Source organism: Hippocampus comes, unplaced genomic scaffold (genome assembly GCF_001891065.2).
Source record: "Hippocampus comes isolate QL1 unplaced genomic scaffold, H_comes_QL1_v1.1 scaffold512, whole genome shotgun sequence".
NCBI classification, from domain to species: domain Eukaryota; kingdom Metazoa; phylum Chordata; class Actinopteri; order Syngnathiformes; family Syngnathidae; genus Hippocampus; species Hippocampus comes.
The window spans coordinates 93227-110126 of NW_017805626.1; the positions used below are offsets into that span (position 1 = coordinate 93227).

At 41.4% G+C, this 16900-nt stretch overlaps 1 long non-coding RNA gene across 1 annotated transcript in view; it reads right to left on the reverse strand.

Annotated features, from left to right (window-relative positions):
• Positions 1–16900, reverse strand: part of LOC109522707 (uncharacterized) — a 28922-nt gene that overhangs the window by 11566 nt on the left and 456 nt on the right. Inside the window, exon 2 of the long non-coding RNA XR_002169603.1 lies at positions 11537–11608. This is a non-coding gene — a long non-coding RNA (uncharacterized LOC109522707). The remainder of the gene's footprint in view (positions 1–11536; positions 11609–16900) is intronic.

The window sequence follows — 16900 nt, forward strand, 5'->3', positions numbered from 1 at the left end:
CGTCTGGTTGCAGAAAATCAAGCTCGGGGCTGTGGTGAGTCGTCATTGTCATGCACTTTGAATTTGCGTTGTATCGTATTTTGAAGGCATTAAATATTGCCATCGCGATCAGAGAGAGTGTTGCGGCCAGATTAGACGCTCCTTGTGTTTATTATTATATTTCGAAAACACCAGTTTCCATGCAGCTCATACCATATTATTTTGTTGTATTATTTCCGCCACACCTTAAATGCCGGTCCCTGAAAATATTGTTTGACATAAACCGGTCCGTGGGGCAAAAAAGGTTGGGGACCCCTGGCTTATGCTATCCAGCTGTCACTACACCGGCTTTCCTCCCTCGACATGGGGCGCAAAAACCTCCCCGGCGCCCTTGGCTTACTTTGGATACTCCTGACGTTCTGCCATCACCCAGTGGCACCACTGCTCCCAACGTAAATTAATTATTACTTCAATGAAACCACAAAGAAAATGAAGCGAGGAAATCACAAAATAAATTCTGTAGGGGGGATATAGAATGTATTTTGTGATTTCCTCACTTGATTTTCTGTTTTGATGCATTATTTTCAATTTTCGTAATTTCATTTAAGGACAGTAATAGTTAATATACATTTTTCAGAGGCGGTCATGAACGTCTCGCTTCTCAAGTTGAACGGACGCCTCGAGTTGAATGGAAGGAGCGTAGCACCATCTAGTGGAGGCATTGTAGATTGCGCCTGATAATTTGAAGCGTCCAATGTATGAAAAACAATTTACAAAATAGCCATTCATTGAAGGTGCGCCTCATAATCAAGTGTGTCTTTTAGTGCGGAAAATACGGTATTTTTTTTATACTTTTTGTTCTTAATTTACATCACTGTAAATGCAATTCAAAAAGAATGGCAACACAATTTAATCAAATTTTAGACAGTGATAGTTCGTGATTAGGTCTATTTTTAGAACTGGCCTGCGGGCGACTGATATGGTCACTGCGGGCGACGCGGTGCCCGCGAGCACCGGGTTAGCGACCCCTGTGCTCGAAAGTTCTCTCTCGCTCGTGAACAAAAGTCATCGCTCTGAGTGCTGCGGTGCGTTCATGGTCCATCGGAAACTGCACTATCACAAATAAATATCACCTTAACAGAAGAATAACAATGAAATAACAGTCTGAACAAGCCTGGGTTACATTAGTATGACAATGTGTATTGATTCCTTTTGGACTGGTACTGAAAACACCCCCAGCAACTATATTGCATCATGGCTTGATGCAATATAGTTGCAGGAGATGTTTTCAGTACCAGTACATATGTTTTTCTGGACCATGAGGCAAGTAAGTTGATGTGAAGGACAACAGATTGTTTTCGTTTTCATGTCACTGTGTTCCTCAATGGAACTATGTGCAACTGTACCCGGAGAAAACTCACGCATGCATGGGGAGAACATGCAAACTTCACAGAGGAAGGCCGGAGTTGGAACCAAATCCTGCACCTCCGCCGACGTTCTAACCCGTCCCCAACCGTGCCGCCCCGAATTGCATTTATTGATCGCATAATTGAACAGTACTTCTCCCTCTCCACACGGTTTTAGATTCTTCTACCAAAGTTGGGAATGCTGTTGGTGGGTGTAGCATATTTGCAGTATTTTTGTCACTTGAAAAAAAAAAAAACTTTTCAGACGCCAAACATGATGTTTAAAAACAATTAATACCAATTGCTGAGAAAGTGTACATTTACCTCTTAGTTTAAGCCTCTTGATCAGGAGTGGGGAATTATTTTCCCAGGGGGGCCAAATGAGAAGCAGAAAATATTGTGGAGGGCCGGGCCAAAAATTTGAAATCTAATCCTGATTTAAATTATATTTCTACGTTGAAATAAGTTAATGACATTGTTAAACAGAAGCTGGTAAGAGTATATATTATTGCTAGATAATGAAAGTGCAGTTATTTTACAGAAAAAAGATTTCTTCAGTGAAATTATGCAAAACAATTGTAATTGTGCAACATTGGTAACTCTTTTTCAGTAAGATGAACACTACAACGCTTTCTGATTTTAACTTTCCCATGAAGGTAGCACAATGTCTTTGGATGCCAGTAATAATGTAACAAAACTCACATTTTTTGTCCCAACTGCCAAACAATGTAGAAAAAATACAAGCAAGCATGTTTTAGTGTTTTGTTTTTTTTCTTGTTCAGTAGAGTTCAATCTAGCCCAGGGGTGGGCAAACTTTTTGGCTCGGGGGCCACATTGATTTCTAAATTTGACAGGTGGACCGGGTCAGCACAAGATACCGCACATATAAAAAACTGTATATGTTGAAGTCCATACCAAACATCAACAGAACAAAAGCATTAAAGTATTCCCATACTTTTTTTTTCAGGAGAACAGTGAAACAACTGTGGTGTATGTCCTGGATGAACGTCCAAGTATGTTAAGAACATATGTGACGACACAACCAACAAAGTGCAACAACATATTGCCCAAAAACTGCAGTATACAGTACAGGTATATGACAAAATATAACAAAGTTAGGACTATTTGCAACAAAATGAGACAAGTACAAGAGCTGGTTGGCGACTTTCTTTCCACTCCCTCACTGTCTCGAACTCGACCTCCCCTCGATCACCACACAAGACAGCGTTGCTCAGCTGATGTCGCGCAACGAACTTTTGAACCCAGCCACGGGGCGCTTCGAAGTCTTTGATGCCCATAGCGCTATGGAACTCGATTGCGCTCTTATTCGTGGTCCAATTTGCGGAAAGTTTTTAGCATGATAACAGTCAAACCATTCCAGGAAATGTTCATTTACTCGACTGTCTGTTGAGCCGCAAGTAATTCAGTCTGAGCATGGAAATAGCCAGAATCGGACTGAGCAAGAATCGCTTCCTTGTTTTTCAATGTCTCGTAGATTTGAGTCTTTCAGACTCCAAGCGTCTCCTGAATGTTTCGTACTTTGTAACCCGCTTCATTTAATTAGATACACTTCACTTTCTCTTCCGCGGCCATTACTGTTCCTCTTCGTTTGGATGCCATGATCAAAAGGACGTAAAAATGTTCACAATTCCAGTAAAACTCACTGCAATAAAGAGTCACTTGCATGTCGTCGTTTTGGATCCAATGATTGAAAATAGCGGCGCGGACACACTTATTCCATCGTATCGAGCGGAATTACTTGAGCGAGCAGCTCGTCGTATCGAGCGGAATTACTTGAGTTAGCGCGACTACTGCGAGCTTCCATATCGTCTCCCCCTCCCTCCCTGTGCTCTGCAACTTCAAGTAACTGCACCACCTTGCGTTGAAATGCCTGTCATTTCAAGTCCAAATGAAATGAATGCAATCATTGACATCGAACCTTAATTGTGTACTGTACCAACCTTTGGCGGGCCGGATTAAAAAGACCAACGGATCCGGCCCCCAGGCCGTAATTTGCCGAGCTCTGCTCTTGATCATTGATACTCCCGATCCTGTGCCAGATGTCGTGTGATTAAGTTGGTTTGTTCATGGACAAAGCAGGCCTCACATATTCAGCTACAGATTCACTCCAGCTTAGGAAGACAAATGAAGTACAGGAATATGGACCTGCAAGGTGTTTTGTGAGAAAAGTGCATGTACTGTTGAACGTTTGGACATTTTCTTGTCGTTCAAAATCTCAAGATCAGATTTAAATTCTACAAAGAACATAACACAAGACAATGAAACTTTATGCACAAACAAATGTGTCTGTCGAAGAAACCATCTGTTCTTTTCTCCTCTTAGGTGTGTGTCTGTGTGGTAACGACGGATGGCTCTGTTTTCCTGCAGTACTATGCAATTATAGTGGTAAACAGATATAAACACACACTTAACACAAACTTGTACAAACATCATGAGTAGGTCAGTATGCGGAACAGTTGATGTACTGTTGGCTGGTTTCTATGGATGGAAGAAAGTAAAAGTGACTGGAAATGTCACTCCTTCCAGCAGACCACGTGACTTTTGTCTTATGGAAGTTCGCTAGCTTAATCCTAACGCGCAATGTGGAACGCCATAGATATGCGAATAATATTTCATGACACGCTGAAATTCTTTTTTGACAGTGTTTATTTTCAACAAGCAAAATTATGTCGGATTTTGAACTCTTCTCTTCTTTTGTCTTCCCCACACGGGCACACTGCATATCATTTTTTACCGCACACTTTTACAGACTGCAATCTTCTTTAATGCCGAAAGTTTCTCTCAAACCCTTCAGCGCTTTCTCCTTTGTGATTTCCTTCCAAGCCTGTGGGACATTTGCCGGCTTTGCATCAAACTCTTTCGCAAATTGTTCATTGTAGCGTACCAGGACATACTTCCAATAGTCTGATGCTTCCAGTGTGGCGTCTGGGGGAATGTGCCAGTCAGGATAGATGGTAGTGTACTTTTTGTAGTCAACCCACTTTTTTTGTGTTGCCGTGTTTCGAAATCTCCTATTACTCTGATTTCATGAACAATTTAAAACACACATCTGTGTTGTCATTGGATTGTGTCTGAACTTGAAATGGTGAATGTATTTGCATCTCTCTCAGAACCATATCAAGAAGTTAAACCGGGCGTCGGAAACAGCTTCCAGAGCCGCATGCGGCTCTTTTGTGCCAGCTAGTGGCTCCCTGGAGCTTTATAAAAAATGTTTGAAAATGGAAAAAGATGTGGGAGGGAAATTAATTTTTTTGTTTTAAATATGGGTTCTGTAGGAGTAAAAACATGACACACACATTCTTAACGTTTCCCAATGCTGTAAAATGTGTAGAATAAATATTCCATTTCAACGTTTCTGTCAATGAAGATTTGCGTCATAGCCTTTGACACACGTTTCTATTAGCAGGGCGGGATGCAAGGCAGGTGGCTATTGCAAAAAAAACAAAAACAAAAAATACATTTAAAAAATGGCGTTTCATACACAATTCACAGAGGGTACTGGCAAAGAGAATCTGGAGGGCCGTGAAAAGCATTTTTAGAATGGTTCACGTGAGCTACGATAGTCAAAAACGCTGCAAAAGTGCGTCCCATGCCTCCGCGTCAGATCTCGACGAAGGTAGGTAGGTCTGTAAGTGTGTTGTGTATGCGTGGGACGATCGCGGTCGGTTGGTTGAACGAAAATTAGATCTTCGGTCAAAAAAGGTTGGGCACCCCTGCTCTACAGAATGTACTGCACGGAAATTTTTTTTTAGCATGAAGGCTCATAGTGTAATTGTAGCAAACGTTCATTTTGATTGTTGGCTGATACAGCTAATATAGATATATCGTAGATGCATGTTGCAGCTCTGAAAAAAAGGAGAGCTGTAGTGTTGGTTTTTTAAAACGTACACGTAATTTAAGCTTTTAACAGTCTCGACAAACAAAGACACGTCAGCGTCCGACTCCGTGCCTTCTCTCCTCTCGTTCGACTCGAGAGGCGTTCAACGACAGCCTCTGAAAAACGGAAATTAATCATGACTTCAATGACACGAAGAGAAGCGAAAATAATGCACCAAAACAGCATATCAAGCGAGGAAATCGCAAAATAAATTCTATGGGGGCGTTTGTGAACACACAACAAAGGAATGAATAACAAACAATTCTGAGACAGTCCAGTCTCCTACTTACATACAGCATGTGTTTCCTTCATTGTAAGTTTTATAGAAGGCTTTTATTTTTTTGCAGCTCCAGACATATTTGTGTTTTGGGTTTTTTGCCCAAGATGGCTCTTTCAACATGTTGGGTTGCCGACCCCTGAGTTAAGCCAACATGTCAATGTGCTTGCAAAGCTACAAGCGCACAAAACCCTGCATGCCCCGAGAGTCGGGTGGGGTGTTTCACTGGATACTTCTATAAATTGTAACATCTTAACTGAATTATGCTAATTGCATGCTTGCTGTGTACTGTGCCCATCATTGCTCCAAGCTTTAGATATAGTTCCTGCAATATACAACGACTCACAAAAAGTTTGGGATATTTGGCTTTCAGGTGAATTTTATGGAAAATGTACCGATACTCACGCTACAGGTATGTCATATCATGAACGTAGGACATTTAAGTAGAAGGATGCACTGGTGATTTCCTCATCTCAGACAATTCAGTGAAACAAAAGTTAACAAGGGTGGGTTTACCACAACAAAAAATTCCAGCGTCCTTCTGGCTGATGGATAGGCGTAGTGTAAAGGAATTCTTTTCCGGTTTCTGGTACTGTTTAGCGACTCGATTTTCTCTCCAGAGTCCAGAGATTTATCAATTTGCCTGCTATTTTGCTGTGCAAATTTGAACACGCTCCAATTTAATGCGGTTCCAGACAGATGTCTGGAAAAGTGGACTCACCCAAGCACTCGGGGATGAGAGTGAGGAGTGATGAAAAAATCTGAAAATCAGCTGGGGGGCTGGGGGCTGCAGGATGGGGGCCCAGGGGGTAAAGCCCCCGGAAGCGAATGGGTTTTAGAGATTTTAAAGCCTTAAAACCATTAATTTTATCAACAAAATTTTTGTTGAAATACCATTCCCTATTTGTTTACAAAATCGGCACTTGATACTAAAGTACCGTATTTTCACACCTATAAGGCGCCATTAAAAGTCTAAAATTTTCTCCAAAGTGATTCCTGGTGAGCACCAATATGTAACTTCAAATTTGCTGCTCAAAATCAAAACTAAAAAAGGAAACCCATTCCCTGCAATATTTAAGATTTGTTCATTACTGGTATTCATAAAATGTTGTGTAAATGTAATGAAAAGCTGTTGATTCTTATCTCATACGGTGATAGTGTAGTCCCAAACTGTTGACTATATATGGGTTATGAATGCATTTTATCCTATAAAGTGGGTGTCTATTTACAGTATATACACCTATGTACAGTTTCATGATGTCGAATGTTTATTTTCTCTTCATTTTAAGCTTTTTAGCAAGAGCTAAAAGCTTGTTGGTCCTCTCTGTCTTTTTCTCTCTTTTTAGCCAACTCCTCCTGTTTTTTTCACATGCTCCAGCCTTGCTTTCTTCTGCTCCCTGTCCAATTCATCCGCACTTGAGATCGAGTAGTTACTTTTGAGAAGAAATGTCTGTTTTCGGCATTTCACCGAGGTTGCGTGACTCTGAAAAGCTTTCCATCCTCTCGATCCGTATAGAACAATGACGGATGCTGGTCTATCAAGGAGGGGAAGCTCAATTTTGGCCTACATCATAAAATGTGTCGGTTTATTTATACGTGAATTCTACTCTCCATTCCTTTTCAAAAAAAATGAAAAGGATGCCTTCACCATAAGATCGGTCGGTGATTGGCTCATTTCGCTGTCAATCAAAAAGAGATTCAGCCTCAGACAGATCATCCAATAATAAAACCCACCAGAAATTAAAGATTAAGTTGTCACTAGTCGTTTTCAACAAAGAGTGTCGCTCAGATGATTAGAAGAAGTCTCCAGTTCAACTCAGAACAGAATAAGAATTGAAAAATGCTCCCACGATGCCTACACCAAAAGATCGGTGATTGGCTCATTTCACTGTCAATCAAAAAGAGATTCAGCCTCAGACAGATCATCCAATCATCATGCAGAAAAGCTGAGCTTCCCGGCCAGCCTATAAACGCCCCCTGTCCATAGACTCCCAGAGACGCTGATCGTCCAATGGGCGGGACAAAACCAGCATTTATCCAATGACTCGTCTTGTTTCAATGTATTGGGACAACCTACATTGAACTCTCTAGACACCCAGCGTCCGCGCTGTAGACGCTCAGCGTCCACACGGTTTAAAGCACAATGAAGCTGCAGAAAAAATGTGTGAGAAGAGAGTCGCATCGTAACCAGTCTTAAGAAGCTGATTCGGAACAAAAGTTGAGCGTGTTTAGTGCATATTTAGTCAATGACATGTAAACACAATTATATGTACACACATATATATGATCACTTATTTTTTGACATTTTAGGGGAAGCTGAGCTTCCCTTGCAGTCTTAGAGCAATCGCCTCTGGCCTGAACCCACTCAGTAAAATCATAACCAAGAGTGATTTCGCGTACCGGTTCAAAAGTGGAAAAACGATCAGCATGGATTACATCAAGCTGTATGTTAAGAACGAACGTGACATTGACTCAATGATTCACCTCAGAAGGACATACAGCAATGACATCGGAATGTCATTCGGACTAGATAAGTGTGGCCGAATGATATCTAAGTGAGGGAAAATAATCACAACTGAAGGGATTGAACTACCTGAAAGCAGCCAGCGTATGTGCAGGATAGCAACAAGTACCTTGGAATTCCACAGGCAAATTGCATTCATGAAGAAGTAGCTCAGAGGGCGGCCACGGCCAAATACCTAATGCGGGTGAGGCAGATCCTCACCAGTCACCTCAACAGTAAGACTAAGATCCAGGCCCTGAACACCTATGCCTTGCCAGTAATCATATACCCTGGCCACTGGAAGAGATGCAACCCACTGATACCAAGACAAGAAAGCTTCTCAAATGGAAGGAAAGAGCGAGGCCGAGGACGAGTGAGCATCCAGGACACTATCCAGGAGGAAACAACAGGCCTCCAAGAATACATCATGATGATGGCCCTCAAGGATGACCTGCTTAGTGAATGCCTCAAGCAACACAAGTGCAGTAAGGAGAAGGAGCCAGATGGGCTGCAATGGAAAGACAAGTACGCGCAGCACGTTGACATCAATGCTCATGTGAATGCTCAACTAAATATGACTGTATCGGCTGAAATTCTCACAGTCCTACTTATTTGCCACCACACACTGATGGGTGGGAACTGCACGTAAACGTCATAACAGCACTCCAATGTCCAAAAGCACTCCAAGATTGTAAATAATTTGCACAAAACTTAAATTTTAATTTCACATTTTCACTTATACTGTACTTCCTTGCAACAAAATATTTGTTGTTAATGATACATGTGGAGCACCGTATTAGTCCTTTTAGTTGCATTCAAATGAATTGGAATAGGATCCTTCTTTGTTTCATCCAGTAAGCACTTCAATTAATCATTTGGAGTTCACTGTCCAGTGAAGTAACGCACTTCACTCCATCCAGGCAGCCTGCAATGATTATTTTAAATCCACCAGATGTCACTATTAAGCGACACGCCGTGTCGACGCAATTGAGAGAATGTGCCACAGCTTCATGAGGTGTCATTTGTCCATCACTAATTTTAACTCAGAAAGCACCAAAAAGATTTCATTCAAAGTTTAAAATGGCTGACCTCAACCAAAATCCTGCTATGCATTGTGGCCAAGGGTCAATGACATGTGTACACAATTGTATGTATACACATGTATTTGATCGCTTACTTTTGGACATTTTAGGGGAAGCTGAGCTTCCCTTGCAGTCTTAGAGCAATCGCCTCTGGTAAAGAATGACATCGTCACACACTGTACATAGAGCTTTACCAGCGACATCTCGCGTCGTGAATGGGTATAATGTCAAGAACCCGAAAATAAGATGACCCCCACTTTTTCAGTCTTATTTCAAAGCAAAACGCACCGTCTTAGATTCAGGCCAATATGGTACTTCCTCGCTTCCTTTTGCTCTGTTTTGGCCACTATTGGAAGCTGGCTGTATTGTACACCTCTTGGTCCAGCAGAATCATATTGTCCCACATTGTTTTTATGACACCATGTACTGTGTGTCTGTCTCCTTGTGTTTTTAAAGTTGTCAAGAAAGTTAAAAAAAAAAAGTACCGTAATTTCTGGACTGTAAAATGCTAATTTTGTCACAGGCTTTCAACCCTCCCACTTCTTTCATGATGCGGCCTGTTTAAATATTTTTCTAACGGCCACCAGGGAGCGCACGAGCAGAAAAGGTAACAGTAACGCTGTCATGTGTCACAGTGAACAGAACTGGCCACGAGAGGGCGCATTACACCTATTTTGAGCTGGACTGCAATCTGAAAGCTGTGTGGCCAGTTCTTTGAGAGACTTGACCAAACATCAAATCATTTTTAAGAAGGCTTTATTCACGACTGAAAATAGAAAATGCTCAGCATTCATGAAATAAAAGACTGAGATATGTCAAATTGGACTAACAAATAGAAAAGTCTACAAAAATAGACAACAGTAGTAGCTTGTGAGCACTTTCGGGCATGTTGTATGTGTAAACATGCGGAAAACAACTAATCTCCCCTGCTTTACGGTTGTTCACAAGACCCACCATTCGACACCGTTCAAACTCCCAAACAACAATATTTTACTCTTAATATCAGCCGGGTTACACCGCTGACTGCAGATACAGGGAAACTCCTCCACAACGAAACCTACATGGGTGAAAATAACCCCCTAGTGTGAAAAAATCTTCATGCATGAACACCATTCCCACTTTCCTGCCCTCCCACCATACAATGAAAAAAAAACCCTGTTGTGTTGTACGAAATCTTTTTCTCTGCTCTTGACTCGCGACGAGACTCACTACAACGAAGTCTAATCCAACAGCAACCTCTACTGCTTCGTTCGGAAACGGCAACAGCAACCACCACACTGGTTTACACATGCGCAGTAGTCCGGGAAGTATTTGTTATTGTTAGTTTCAGACGCAGCAAGAACGTTGCATTGCAAAAATGGCTACAAAACAGACCCTTGGATATCAAGCAGCTAAGACAAGAAGAGCTCTGACGCTGGGAGAGAGGTTAAAAGTGATCAAAATGAAAGACAGAGGAAGCAAAATAAAAGACATTATCCAAGAAATTGATCGAAGTGAAAGTGAATGTTGATCGTAAATTTCGCAATTTCCTTCCCTTTTTTTCTTTCTACGCTGACTATAGGAAGTGTCAAATAAGTGTATGCTCATACTTAAGCACGATTGGAATAAAAATAAACAGTACACATACGTTTGTGTGTGCGTGTACACATACGTTTGTGTGTGTGCGTATGTGTGTGCGTATATGTGTGTGTGTGTGTGTTTACATTTGAGATCAAATTTGCGACAGTGAAAAACTCCTTGTGAAAAATTTCTTGCTGCGAACATGATTTCGTGGTTGAGGAGTTTCACTGTACATCAGATCTGAATAAGCACAGCTCAGCATTCGTCTCACTTCACTTCCTGGTCCAAGTCTCACGAGATTTCCCACGAGATTATCAAACGCTCCTTTTAAAGTAACAGTGCTCCATTTATTAAAGGAGGCTGCATTCACGACAAGTCATAGTACACTCAGTATTGTTCACCTGGTTACATATGCCAAAAGAAAACCTCCCGAAAGACATTGTCGTGAAAGTTGACACTGAAGCGTGGATGGTAGAAAGCCGAATTGAGGAATGGCTGACCGAGTGTTACAGCAAGCAAGGATTTTTCCTTTTTTCTTTTTCATTTTAAAACAAAGCATTATTCGACAGGGAACTTTTTTGTGTGCGAGTTCTGCGTTCAGGCATTATATGTAAAGAAAAGTTAAGGTATGTAGGTATGAAACGTTTTGAGTTTGGCTTGAGAGTCAAGAAACTTTGCTCCATCCCTCTTTCCAAACTCCATCGGCAGGTTGGACATGATTTTTTTTTCCAACTGCACCCAAATTGAGTTCACCCCAAAGCCCTATTGCCCTCTTCTCATAACTAGACATGTAAAATATTTTCTTGTCTCTACTTTTAAAAATGAATGTACCTGTTGAGTTTTGTCCTTCAGTGCTCACTGCAGCCATGTCGTGGGATCCTCTGATGGCTTGTCTTTCACAACCTGGAGGCAATATCATTGTTAGGTCTCTCCTGTGTTTTTTTTAACACTCACTTTAACACCCAGGATTGAATTTGTTTATTTTCGGGAAGTGAGAATGTTGGTTATCCGAATACAGGCTGGAGACGAAGCTTTTATTTACAGAATATTCCGGGCACCAATGAGTTACAGACAACGACTGTAGCAGATCACAAGTGCAAAGACACAAAAGACTCACAACATATTTATATTATCAGAAGGGCGGGAGCGAAACTGTTGTGCATCATCGGAACTTTGCGCTAGGCCGGGGGTCGGCAACATGCAGCTCCAGAGCCGCATGCGGCTCTTTGGCGACATCTAGTGGCTCCCTGGAGCTTTATAAAAAATGTTTGAAAATGGAAAAAGATTTTGATAGTTGGCTAATATAGTATAGCTCAAATAGATATAAATACATGTTGCAGCTCCGAAAAAGGAGAGCTGTGGTGTTGGTTTTTTAAAACGTACACTTTATTAATGCTTTGAACAGTCTCGACAAAGACAGACACGTCTGCTTCCGACTCCGTGCCTTGTCTCTTGTCGTTCGACTCGAGAGGCGTTCAAAGACAGCCTCAGAAAAACGGAAATTAATGATCACTTCACTGACACTAAGAAAAGCGAAAATAATGCACCAAAACAAAAAATCAAGCGAGGAAATTACAAAATAAATTCTATGGGCGCGTTTGTGAACACACAACAAAGGAACGAATAACAAACAATTCTGAGACAGTCCAGTCTCCTACTTACATACGGCATGTGTTTCCTTCATTATAAGTTTTATAGAAGGCTTTTATTTTTTTTGCGGCTCCTGACATGTTTGTTTTTTGTTTTTTTTGTCCTATATGGCTCTTTGAACATTTTGGGTTGCCGACCCCTGCATTCGGCAATACATTTCTCTTTACACCGGTTCGAGCTGGTATCGACTGGCGCATTCGTATGCCCTGGGCAACAATTTAGCAAGGTTAACGGATGAGTTGGCATGCAAAATATTTTTTGTCTCTACTTTTACAAATGAATGTACCTGTTGGGTTTTGTCCTTCAGTGCTCATTGCAGCCATGTTGTGGGATCCTTTGATGGCTTGTCTTTCACAACCTGGAGGCAATATCATTGTTAGGTCTCTCCCGTGTTTTTTACACTCACTTTAACACCTAAAATTGAACTTGTTTAATTTCGGGTAGTGAGAATGTTGGTTATCCGAATACAGGCTGGAGACGATGAACAGTTTCTTCGAAGCTTTTATTTACAGAATATTCCGGGCACCAATGAATTACAGACAACGGCTGTAGCAGATCACAAGTGCAAAGACACAAAAGACTCACAACATATTTAAATTATCAGAAGGGCGGTAGCGAAACTGTTGTGCATCATCGGGACTTTGCGCTAGGCCGGAGGTCGGCAACACGCGGCTCCAGAGCCGCATGCGGCTCTTTGGCGACATCTCGTGGCTCCCTGGAGCTTTATAAAAAATGTTTGAAAATGGAAAAAGATTTTGATAGTAGGCTAATATAGCTCAAATAGATATAGATTAATGTTTCAGCTCCGAAAAGGGAGAACTGTGGTGTTGGTTTTTTTTAAACGTACACTTGATTTATGCTTTTCACAGTCTCGACAAACACAGACACTTCTGCGTCCGACTCCGTGCCTTCTTTCCTCGTTCACTCGAGAGGCGTTCAAAGACAGCCTCAGAAAAACGGAAATTAATGATCACTTCACTGACACTAAGAAAAGCGAAAATAATGCACCAAAACAAAAAATCAAGCGAGGAAATTACAAAATAAATTCTATGGGCGCGTTTGTGAACACACAACAAAGGAATGAATAACAAACAATTCTGAGACAGTCCAGTCTCCTACATACATACGGCATGTGTTTCCTTCATTGTAAATTTTATAGAAGGCTTTTATTTTTTTGCGGCTCCTGACATATTTGTTTTTTGTTTTTTTTTTGTCCTATATGGCTCTTTGAACATTTTGGGTTGCCGACCCCTGCACTAGGCAATACATTTCTTTACACCGGTTCGAGCTGATATCGACTGGCGCATTCGTCTTCCCTGGGCAACAATTTAGCAAGGTTAACGGATGAGTTGGCATGCAAAATATTTTCTAGTCTCTACTTTTACAAATGAATGTACCTGTTGGGTTTTGTCCTTCAGTGCTCACTGTCGCCATGTTTTCGGATCATCTGATGGATTGTCTTTCACAACCTAGGGGCAATATCATTGTTAGGTCTCTCCTGTGTTTTTTACACTCACTTTAACACCCAGAATTGAATTTGTTTAACTCACTGAATACCATCGTTTTTCACTGGAGCAACCCCCTCAATCCCTCACATTTTACTGAATTTTGACTGATTTGCAAGGTCCACAGAATTTTCTGTTCTACGGCTATATAAACATGCAACCTGTCAAAAGAAAGGTTAGTCTCTCTTCTTTCAGCAGAAAAAAAAGTTTGTTTCTATCTTTCTCCGTTCGTTGGCAATCAGCATTAGAAAATTGCTAAGATTTTCTTCAGAAATCCAGAGAAAATGAGCTTTTTGTAAAAGCATGCATTTCAAGCATCATTTCAAGTTTCACACTATTTTTTGATTTTGTGACAGCTCAAATACCTCAATAAGGTGTTCCTCCGACAAAACAACATTACAAAAAATGTCTTTATCACAAAATAATTTATTTGCACATAACAAAACTATTGAACTATGAACAAACGTGCAAATTGAATGAACGAAAGTGCAGCTGTGAAGAGAATGGTTTATGGCTTCCATCCAGTTTGTCGCCACATTGATTCATCCCCACCACGTCCAGATGCACGACCTATAAATTATAGAAACATAAAAAGTTGCAAATATATATTGCTGCAGAGTGAGGTGGAATACTTTTATTTACCTTTCTTTCCACCACCAAAGCAAGGAGTCGTCATCTTTTGGCTTCTGGTTGGACGATCTGTAATTTATAGAAGTATGTACAATTACCACACTTTTATTTGTCTATTTTTTTATTGTTGCTATACACTTACATTTCAACATCTCTCACACACGTATACATGTTCACACACTGCTATTTACACCATTGATTCCACATTGCTTAGCATCCAATTTGAAATGAAATGGAATATGAATTTAACACTAGTGGTTTTTGCAGAGCTGAGCGGACCAAATGTGTCCTGTTTTTTTTGTTTGTTTGTTTTCAATCTATGGCGACACGCAAGTCAGCACATATACGGCACATATTTTCATCCACATCTACGAGACGCATCAACCATACATAAATGATTAGTGTTACTGGCACCCTTATACTGTAGAGGGGAATGGAGCGGTGCATAAAACTAACTGATGAGGCATAAGAAGTGATGAAGTTTTGAATGGGAAGTTGCAAACTCGTCAGCAGTTACCTCCTCGTTCCAGCGGCTCTGGCGAGGACTCTCAGCTGCTTTCCGTTATGTCCGAAGGCACTTATTCGTCCGACAGATCCGGATCCAAATCGCTCTACAATTCATCATCTTCGCCGTCGCCATTACGAGACGATTCCGGTGAATCGCTGACGTGTGCCCGGCGTCGGCCACATGCAGCCTCTTTGCCGTCATCGCTGGCACAAAATGCTCTGCCAAGCTTTGGTCTGGGACGTGGAGCATGTTCATCTTCATCAGATGAACTCGAAACTCGGCGTGAGCTATGCGGGCCGCGTGTAGCACGCGATGTTTGCGCAGGCCGTCGTTTGACGGGTGCTGCTTTCGATTACGTGACCGAAGCGTCATCTTCTCTTCCACACAAACACCATCTCCTTTGTTGTTTTGTTTCGAGGACGCTTTTATACCGAAAAAAATAATCCTCAAGTGTTAGTTGTTTCCTTTTCTCGATCGTTGCTAGTTGCTAATGTTCCAATCCAGTAATCCACAATCCACATACGCCCATCTACTACTTCTGCGGCATGATCCTGGTGGACCTTTGCACCACTGTCACCTGATGGCCATTTTTTTCGTATGCCCTGGGCAACAATTTAGCAAGGTTAACGGATGAGTTGGCATGCAAAATATTTTTTGTCTCTCCTTTTACAAATGAAGGTACCTGTTGGGTTTTGCCCTTCAGTGCTCACTGAAGCCATGTTTTGGGATCCTCTGATGGCTTGTCTTTCACAACCTCAACTCAACTCAACTGTATTTATAGAGCACTTTTTAAAACAACTACTGCTGTATACTAGCTAGTTAGCTAGCTAAGTGGTTTATTCTAAGCGAAGCCAACAGCTTTTGTTGGGTGCTCTAAATAAAGACATATGGGTGCACAATATCACCTGTGACATGTCCTGTTGATCCAGAATATTTTATTTGAAACCCGTGTCTCTGAAACCCGTGTCTCTGTATCATTTCCTGTGACCTGGTCCTAAGCTACGACCAAACATTAACGTAAATTGCGTAATGTGCCGCATTTACGCAGTAACCACGTTGAATTAAATTCACCAAGAATATCCGTAAGGTGTTCGCGATGCCGTCATCGCATGTACATAATAACCGGACTGCTTACGCCGCCTTACTCGCCGCTGCGAGAAGTGAAGCCACCAGCAGCCAACTTACGTTGCCAATTTTCCTATTTTACCCGGACATTTACGCTTGTTTATATCCTCTCTGGATGTCCGGACGAAATTTTATAAATTCATGAAAATGTCAGGCGTGTACTGTTTTTCACGGAACTAATTAGTATATGTCTAATGTGAATGATGTTTTGTGGAACAAATGAGAAGCGGAATGCTTAAAAAATACATATGAGCGGCAGAATGCACCGTGACCGGCATGTGTGACGTAAGACTGAAGAACCCAGAAAAGAAGGAAGCGGTAGTGAGCCAAAGAGTGTGTGGAGCAGGTCCGCTCAGTTACAAGCGTGAGAGCCATAGAAAAGTGTTTGCAGCTAAAATGAGATGGACTGAAGCCAAAGTTGAATTAGCAAACAATAAGTCATCCCTTTAATTCGTCTCTATCTCACCGCTGTGGTTGAAGTCAATGGACTGAGAGGTCCTGAGAGAACCTGGAGGCAATACCATTGTTAGGTCTCTCCTGTCTTTTTCAACACTACTTTAACACCGAGAATTGAAATGTCTTTTTAAAAAATTCACCTTAACACCCAAGATATATCCATCCATTCTTCCATTTTCTGATCCGCTTTATCCTCACAAGGGTCGCATGACCCAAAATATAGAATACCCAAAATGTTGCTGATTATTGGTTGATCTTACACACACACACACACACACACACACACACACACACACACACACACACACACACACACACACA